Source organism: Hippocampus bargibanti, linkage group LG10, assembly GCF_051943395.1.
Source record: "Hippocampus bargibanti isolate YZ-2025 linkage group LG10, ASM5194339v1, whole genome shotgun sequence".
In the NCBI taxonomy this organism is placed as follows: Eukaryota; Metazoa; Chordata; class Actinopteri; order Syngnathiformes; family Syngnathidae; genus Hippocampus; species Hippocampus bargibanti.
The window spans coordinates 916-10000 of NC_142743.1; the positions used below are offsets into that span (position 1 = coordinate 916).

The window sequence follows — 9085 nt, forward strand, 5'->3', positions numbered from 1 at the left end:
GACAGTTAATAAATTGGGTTGTAGTGTTCTTACTGTGCTATGAGGTTTGTACATACTACATTTAAAGGACAACCGGCACCATTTTTTGTTTTTGTTTCCCACTGACATCAGAAAAACGTTTTATAGCATCTAAAATACCCAAATCAGGCAGGCTGATATTTTTAGTTAAATGAAAAACAAATAAAAAATGACTTCAAATGAATCCGGAAATGGTCAGTTTCAGAAGGTCCCACCCCCCTGTTCGTGACGTCACGCCAAGACGTCTTGCCTTTGATCGAGAATCAAAACAATGGCTTCAGATTCGGAGAAGATGTTTTCTTGTTACTCATCCAGTTATGAATATGATTCAAATAGTTCTAAAGAGGAAAGCATAAATGTTTGCAATTGATTCAAGGAGTCCTCCCATATCAATTCGAGCCGTCAATGACACCAATGTAGCACCCAGAAAATGCAGAAGATTGCACCCAAGCTCCGTTAGAAATGGGCTGATTTGTCAGCTGGGAATTTATGTCAGCGAATATCAAATAGTTGTCTTGGTGCAACACACAACGATTCACCATCGCGTTATTTATGTGTTTTCTTTCTAATTTCACCATCAACACGGATCAACACGAAGTTTTCAGACCAAACAAAGTACACAAAATGCATTGTGTGTCGCTTTCTCGGTCAGGGGCATTCCAGACGTGACGTCACATGGGGATCGTCATCAACTCGGAAACAAGACTTCATGAATATTCAGCGCAAGTCTTAAAACGTAAACTATAGCTATATGCTGTGGAATCTTTGTAAAATACGCTCAGTCAAAGTCATTTGAAGTGATTTTATAAATTATGGACATAACTTGTTCAGAGTATTTCCGGCCCAAACACTCCCTCCAAATGCTCCTGGCCCGGCCCCTCTGTCAAATTTTAGAACCCAATGCGGCCTGCGAGTCAAAAAGTTTGCCCACCCCTGCCCTAACCCCAACCCTACACCCCAACCGTAAACCCCAACCCTAAACCCCAACCCTAAACCCAACCCCAACCCTAATCCTCACCCTAAACCCTAACCCTAACCCTAAACCCAACCCCAACCCTAACAATCCCATGTTTGTTGTTTCAATCAATTGCAACACTCTTTTGCCTGTGGCCTTCTTTGAATCATATAGGGACAACACACTTTTTGTCACGTTCCGGCGGCGACAGTGACAGCTGGCGAGCAGGAACGTGTGGGATTGGCGGTGGATCGCTAAGCAGGACAGAGGCGTAGGTACCGGCAATGGATTTATTAACATAAAGCGCGGGTCCGAAAAGACGCGAACCCGGTAAAAAGTTCGTGAGACAAAACCAAAAAATGACAAACTGACAATGCTAGTGGGTGAGTGGCGGCAATCCACCCAACCACACTAACTAATAAACATAAAATGGCACACGGGGGTGCAAAATAACCTACGACGCGGTGCAACAAACAAACGCGTTCGTGGCTAAGATCATTCCTCGGGCGAAGCAAATTATGTACTGGCTACAAGTTCCAAGTACTGGCATGGCACGAGGCGAAGTATCTTCCGACGCTGGGTGAGTGCCAGCGTCGGGTTTAAATGTCCACAGTCAATGAGGAGGAAATTGACAGCAGCTGGGCGGAGGCCACGCCCAGCTGTCAACTGGCTCATGACAGTACCCCCCCCCTCAACGGACGCCTCCTGGCGGCCCACCCGATTTGGACGGGTGAGCCTCGTGGAATTCCCTCAGGAGCGATGGGTCCAGAATCCAGGTTCGCGGAACCCATTGACGGTCCTCCGGTCCGTAACCCTCCCAGTCGACCAGGTACTGGATGCCCTTTCCCCTGCGGCGTGAATCCAGGATCTCTCGCACTGCGTATGCCGGTCCTCCGTCCAACATCTGCGGGGGGGGGGGGGGGGGGGGGGGGGGGGGGGCAAGGGGGGGGGGGGCAAGAGGGGGGGGGGGCAAGGGGCTGGACTCCACCGGTTTGATGAGGGAGACATGGAAAACCGGGTGGATCTTCATGGAGGCGGGCAGCCGAAGTCGGACCGCGACCGGGTTGATGATGGCCTCCACAGAGAAGGGGCCCGTGAATCGCGGACCCAATTTGGGGGTGGTCCCGGCCAGCCGTAGGTCCCTTGTGGACAACCAGACCTTCTGGCCCACCTGGTAGGCCGCCGCGGAACGGCGACGGCGATCCGCGACCTTCTGGTTCCGGACCGCCGTGCGTGATAGGGCTGCCCTGGTCTCCCTCCATACACGATGGGCCCGCCGAAGATGGTGTTGTATCGACGGGACCTCCACCTCCCCTTCCTGTGTGGGAAAGAGCGGCGGCTGGTAGCCATAGGCCGACATAAACGGTGACCGACCTGTGCCAGAGGAGACCAGGGTGTTGTGGGCATATTCCACCCACGGGAGATGGATGGACCAGGCCGAGGGACGATGAAGGCATACGCAGCGCAGGGCCGCCTCCAGGTCCTGGTTCTTCCTCTCGGTCTGGCCGTTGGACTGTGGAGGGTAACCGGAGGACAGGCTGGCCAACGCCCCCATGGATCTGCAGAAACGCTTCCAGACCCGGGATACGAACTGGGGCCCTCAGTCCGACACGATGTCAGTGGGGATCCCGTGGAGACGGACGACGTGTTTGACCAATAGTGTCGCCGTCTCGATAGCGGACGGCAACTTGGTCAACGGCACGAAGTGTGCCGACTTAGAAAACCGGTCCACTATCGTGAGAATGACCGTCTTACCACGGGATGGGGATGAAATCCACTGATATGTGGGACCAAGGGCGCGGGGGGACAGGTAGGGGGCGGAGCAGTCCTGCCGGAGGCTGATGGGAAACCTTGCCACAGGCGCACTCCGGGCAGGCGTTAACGAAGTCCACCACGTCGTCGCGGAGCCGCGGCCACCAGAATTGCTGGGAGACGAGGTGCTCGGTGCGGCTCACCCCTGGGTGACACGCCACCTTGGATGCGTGCCCCCACTGGAGCACCTCCGAGCGCAGCGACTGGGGGACGAACAGTATGCCTGTGGGACACTTATCGGGAGTCGGGGTACCTTTTAATGATTCCAGGACCCTCCGTTCGACCTCCCACTGGAGCGCCCCCACGATCTGGCGGCCGGTCAGGATGGGTTCCGCAAGGTCTTCCTTGTCTGCTGGCTCGTGGATCTGCGAGAGGGCGTCGGGCTTGGTGTTTTTGGTTCCTGGACAGTAGGTGAGGGTGAAGGAAAAGCGTGTTAAGAAGAGCGCCCACCGTGCCTGGCGTGCGTTCAGCCTCTTGGCGGCCCGGATGACCGCCAAGTTTTTATGGTCCGTAAGCATGGTGAACGGCTCCTTCGCCCCTTCGAGCCAGTGCCTCCACTCCTGAAGAGCCAATACGACGGCGAGCAGCTCCCTGTTGCCCACGTCGTAGTTGGCTTTGGCGGAGCTGAGGCGGCGGGAGAAAAAGGCGCAGGGGTGGAGCTGCTGGTCGACTGAGGAGCGTTGGGAGAGTACTGCCCCGACTCCTGAGTCCGAGGCGTCTACCTCCACAATGAACGCGGCGTTGGGGTCTGGATGGCGGAGAACTGGGGGGCGAGAGAACGCCTCTCTCAGCAGACGGAACGCGGCGTCCGCTTCTTTCGTCCACCTGAACGGGGTCTTAGTGGAGGTGAGTTGGGTGAGAGGGAGGGCCTTCCGGCTGTAGTCCCGGATGAAGCGGCGGTAGAAGTTGGCGAAGCCCAGGAAGCGTTGTAATTGCTTGCGAGAGGTGGGCGTGGGCCATTCTACTACCGCTTCGGTCTTGGCTGGGTCAGCCCGGATCTGCCCCCGCTCCACGATGAAGCCCAGGAAGGATAAGGAGGAGGTGTGAAATTCACATTTCTCGGCTTTGACGTATAGTCGATTCTGCAGCAGCCGCTGCAGAACCAGCCGGACGTGCTGGCGGTGTGCCTCAAGGGACTCTGAAAAAATTAAAATGTCATCCAAATATACGAAACAGAAAATATTCAGAAAATCCCTCAAGACATCATTAATAAGATTCTGGAACACAGCGGGTGCATTGGTGAGACCAAACGGCATCAACAAGTACTCGAAGTGTCCCAGAGGTGTCTTGAATGCGGTCTTCCATTCATCCCTCTCTTTAACCCGAACAAGATGATAAGCGCTCCGGAGGTCCAGTCTAGTGAAAACGGTCGCGGCCTGGAGGGACGCGAAGGCGGAGTCAATCAATGGGAGCGGGTATTTGTTCTTTATAGTTATTTCGTTGAGTCCCCGATAATCCACGCACGGACGCAACGATTTATCCTTCTTGGCGATAAAAAAGAACCCCGCTCCCAAGGGTGACCGTGATGGCCGAATGAGCCCGGCCGCGAGCGAAGAGTTAATGTAGTCCCAGAGAGCCTGTTGTTCGGGTTGGGAGACGTTGTACAGACGAGAACTGGGAAACTGAGCGTTGGGCTGGAGGTCAATGGCTCAATCGTAGGGACGGTGCGGTGGTAAGGACAGGGCGCGGTCCTTGCTGAACGCCTGTCGTAGGTCGTGGTAACAGGGCGGTACCCCCTCTAAGCTAATCTCCTCCCTAGGGTAGCTGTGAGATGGTGCCGACCCGCCAGCGGCCGACCGGAGGCAGTGAGCGTAGCAGAGGGGGCTCCACCCCTGAATGGTAGGTCCGTCCCACGAAATGGCCGGATTGTGGGTCCCCAGCCAAGGTAACCCGAGCACGATGGGAACCGAACGTGAATGCATCACGAAAAACCGCCGGTATTCCACGTGATTGCCCGAGAGTACGAGTCGAAGCGGCGCAGTTTCTTGCGTAACCTCGGCGAGTAACCGACCGTCGAGATCGAGTACGCTCCGACTCGCCCCCAGCTGAACAACCCGACAACCCAACGCCGACACGACGCGCGGGTCTATAAAACAGCCGTCGGCCCCCGAGTCCACTAAGGCCCGAACGGACATTGTCCTGGTGGGACCGCGTATTACGGCATCCAGCTCCAGTCTCCGCGACGTGAACTCCCCCCGCGGAACTTAAGGAAACCCGTTGTTTGTGTGGACGGGGTAACTTACAGTCACTGGGGGTCTTTCCGGGAAGCCCCCAACTGGGACAGACCGGGGCTCGGTGACCCAACTTGTCACAGAGCTGGCATGCCCGGCCGGTGTTGCGTCGCTCCGGCGCCCGCGCAGCGGCCCTTTCGCCCCCCCATCTCCATCGGCTCCACGGCCACGTGCCCCCCACGCGGAAAGGTCCGGGCACCCCCTCGGGTCCCTGCTGGCGGCTCGAGATTAGCCTGGGCAGCACGCTCCCGGGCCCTGTCTCGCATCCGGTTGTCCAGCTGCAGCGTGAGGGAGATCAGCTCGCGAAGGCTGGAGCACTCGTCACGGGTAGCCAGTTCGTCCTTCAACGCAGCGCTGAGCCCGCGCCGAAACATCCTTCGCAGGGCGCGGTCGTCATACCCGCTGGCGGCAGCTAGGACGCGGAAGGCGACGGAATATTCCGCCGCCGATCGGTTGCCCTGCTGGCAGATCCACAGCTGGGACTCCGCTGCCTGCCCACTCACCGGGTGATGGAACACCTGCCGTAACTCAGCGATGAAGTCCGGGAAGGAGGCTCGGAGCTCCGGCCGAGATTCCCAGACGGCCAACGCCCAAGCGGCTGCGGGTCCGGCAAGCAGGCTGGTAACGTAAGACACTTTGGCCGCGTCAGTGGTGTATACGGAGGGTTGCTGGTCGAAAACTATGGAGCACTGCAGCAGGAATTGCGCACAGCGTCCGGGCTCCCCTCCGTAACGGGCGGGGTGTGGGATGTTGGGTTCGCGGCTCAAAGTTTGGGGAGGGACGGCCCCCGCGGCGAAGGCGCCGCTGGTCTCAAGTCTGTCTACCCGTTGGGCTAATCGGGTGATGTCGCGGCGGATCTCCGCGATGGCGGGCACCACTTGACCGAGCTGCTCCGCCTGCTGAGCGAGGACGGAGAAGATTCGGTTACTGTCCGCAGGATCCATGTTGGTCGGAAGATTCTGTCATGTTCCGGCGGCGACAGTGGCAGCTGGCGAGCAGGAACGTGTGGGATTGGCGGTGGATCGCTAAGCAGGACAGAGGCGTAGGTACCGGCAATGGATTTATTAACATAAAGCGCGGGTCCGAAAAGACGCGGACCCGGTAAAAAGTTCGTGAGACAAAACCAAAAAAATGACAAACTGACAATGCTAGTGGGTGAGTGGCGGCAATCCACCCAACCACACTAACTAAGAAACATAAAATGGCACACGGGGGTGCAAAATAACCTACGACGCGGTGCAACAAACAAACGCGTTCGTGGCTAAGATCATTCCTCGGGCGAAGCAAATTATGTATTGGCTACAAGTTCCAAGTACTGGCATGGCACGAGGCGAAGTATCTTCCGACGCTGGGTGAGTGCCAGCGTCGGGTTTAAATGTCCACAGTCAATGAGGAGGAAATTGACAGCAGCTGGCGAACGGCGGGAGCGGAGGCCCCGCCCAGCTGTCAACTGGCTCATGACACTTTTTTTATAATAATGTGTGTTGCAAACCTCCCAATATTGCTGCAAAACAATATAGTACATATTTCGGCCCCTGGACAAGGGCTTTATGAGCCATTGTTTCAATGGAAGACTGTAAGATGTTCTTTGGCGGGAGGTGATGGGAATCCATCCTTGTAAAAACATCAAGTCCTCTTCATCGCTTTCCTCCATTATGCCCTGGAGGCCCTTCTCAACTGCCGACCTCTCAATAGGGGGAAGGTAGTTAAGGAATGACAAATTTAGGATATCAGTGTCAACTGCGTCTATGCCATCGATGCAGGCTAATATCAAAGCCTTTGACAGACTCACTGGCATGACTCCATGGTCTGACGTCTGACAATCCTTTCAACCAGATTCGCCCAACCGCTTGCCATTCAGCCTCACTAAAATCTGGCCTCAGCCTTGGAACCCGCTCCATTTCCCCTTCACATTGTTCAAGAAACTGCTCCCAAAATGTAGTGTAACCCTCCCTTGAGACACCAGCGTCATCAATAGCATTTTCATTGACAAACTTTCACTTTAAATTAAATTCCATTATACTGCTGTCCATAAACACAGACAAAAGATCATCAACAACTTTTACCCTACGAATGGAGGTATGCCACATTGTCCTCTGATCTCCTTGATTGTTTGGTGAGGTTGAAGGGGATTGCTGATGTGAAATTGAGAGAAAGTCTTCCGGTAAACAACATGCTCTGTTTTCCTGTGAATATTCAAAAAATATTAAAAAGGTGGCAGAGCTGAAATAGGAAATGAACTCCAACCATATTTGTGCGAAGAGCAGAATGATACTGCATGTTTTTTAACATCCCCGCATCCAAGACTCAGAGAATGTACACTCAAAGTGCGTAATCATAATAATAATAATAATAATACATTTCATTTCTAAGCGCCTTTCAAAACTCTCAAGGACACTTTACAGTCACAGGATATTTTTTCTGCGGGTAAGCAGCGGCAACCACACGCGGCAGCGTTCACTCAACCCAGAAGTAACAAAGTCATGACAAAAGACTCTTCCTATATAACTTAACACGTGTAAAATCATGAAGTAGTTGAGAGAAATCAGTTTCTTCACAATGAGACCTTCCCTCTAAAATCTGAGCTCCCTCCTCTTGTAGAGATTGGACAATCTGTGAAGCCAGGTTATTAACAGCAGGCAAGAGAAGTTGTGAAGCCTGTTCATTTCCTACATTCATCTCAATTAACAATGTATTAAATGAAAAATGTATCACCCTGATTGAAGATTGTTATATACAGGACATTGGAAGCCTTTGCAAATGGGCATTTTACATCTCTGTATTTACCTGTCTACATCCCCTCGAAAATTAAAAAAAAACATAATGTGAAAATTATAGTAACTCCATACCGATTTTCAGAAATGTCAAAATGGAAACAACCAACAATATTTCAGAAACAGACAAGTACAACTATATACTGATATTAATTAACTGAATATTTCACTATTTCAAATATGTATCTCAACACCTGGGTTATTATTTCTACCTTACCCGAATGATTACTGCAGTCTCATCCTGATCTCTTCCAAGACTGTCATCTGGATCCCATCCAACGGTATCTTCTTCTTCACAGACCTCATGAGAGATGCACCCCAGCTCCATTTGAGGCTGGGCATCGGGAACTGGTCTGTCCAGGTCAATGATTTTTAAGCAACCATCAGAGAAATCTGTGGAATTTGGGAGGTCAATCTAAATGGTATCCTATTCATTTGTGTTGGTGTCCTGCCCTTTGCCAATGTCAATGTCATTATTTGCTGTTGGAGTTGAATGAGACGGTTGGGCTTCTCCTGCCCCGTCTGCTGTTCCAGTCTCAGTCATTCGTCTTTGCTTTTTGAACCTTGCTTGCAATTGGAGTGTCTGCAACAATATATAATATAATGAAAACTCACAAAATAATTATCTGTAGAAATTGAAAGTCATGTAATGGTAAACATTATGTTTTGATTCTGTGTTGTACAAAAAATACATTTTAGGATTCTACTTCAGAAACACGATTAGATTGTTGTGAATTATCCCTCAAATACAATTTTGAGCAAACATATTCATAGCTAGGACACAGGTTTTCAGTTTTTTTAAAGAGCAAAACTACTTCACTGCTGTTTTACTTTTATCCAATATAAAAATATCACCAAGTGGTACAAACCTGTTCTTCCGTGTCACTGTCAGACGAGTGTCCATCGTTTGCGTCATGATGAGATCCACCTTCAATCAATTGTGCACTTTCTCCCACCATGTTGGTGACTGCATTCATCCAAATGAGATGTTGGAGTATTTTCTTTTGTGCCAATGTAAAATCTTAAGAGTTTCAATTTGTTTTTTTTCATAGAGTCTGCCAATTTCATCTAAAGCAATGTGGTTTCTTTTGAAATCACAGACCTCAAAAGTAAAGTCTTCAACAGGTACTTTGGTTGAGCTTTCATCTGGGAAAAATAGCCCTTTTCCCAGCTCCAAAATCTGAGAGACAGTTGCTGTTTTTTCAAGGATGACATGCCTTGTTCCTCCACCTTTGCTTATCCTCACTTGATGGTAATCGTTGCCATAGAAATTGAGCCACGCAATTTCTATCTTC

At 51.8% G+C, this 9085-nt stretch overlaps 1 pseudogene; it reads right to left on the reverse strand.

The window, feature by feature from the left end:
• Positions 1-6508: 6508 nt before the first annotated feature.
• On the reverse strand, positions 6509-8749 carry LOC148891994 (uncharacterized; annotated as a pseudogene).
• Between the last annotated feature and the right edge of the window lie 336 nt (positions 8750-9085).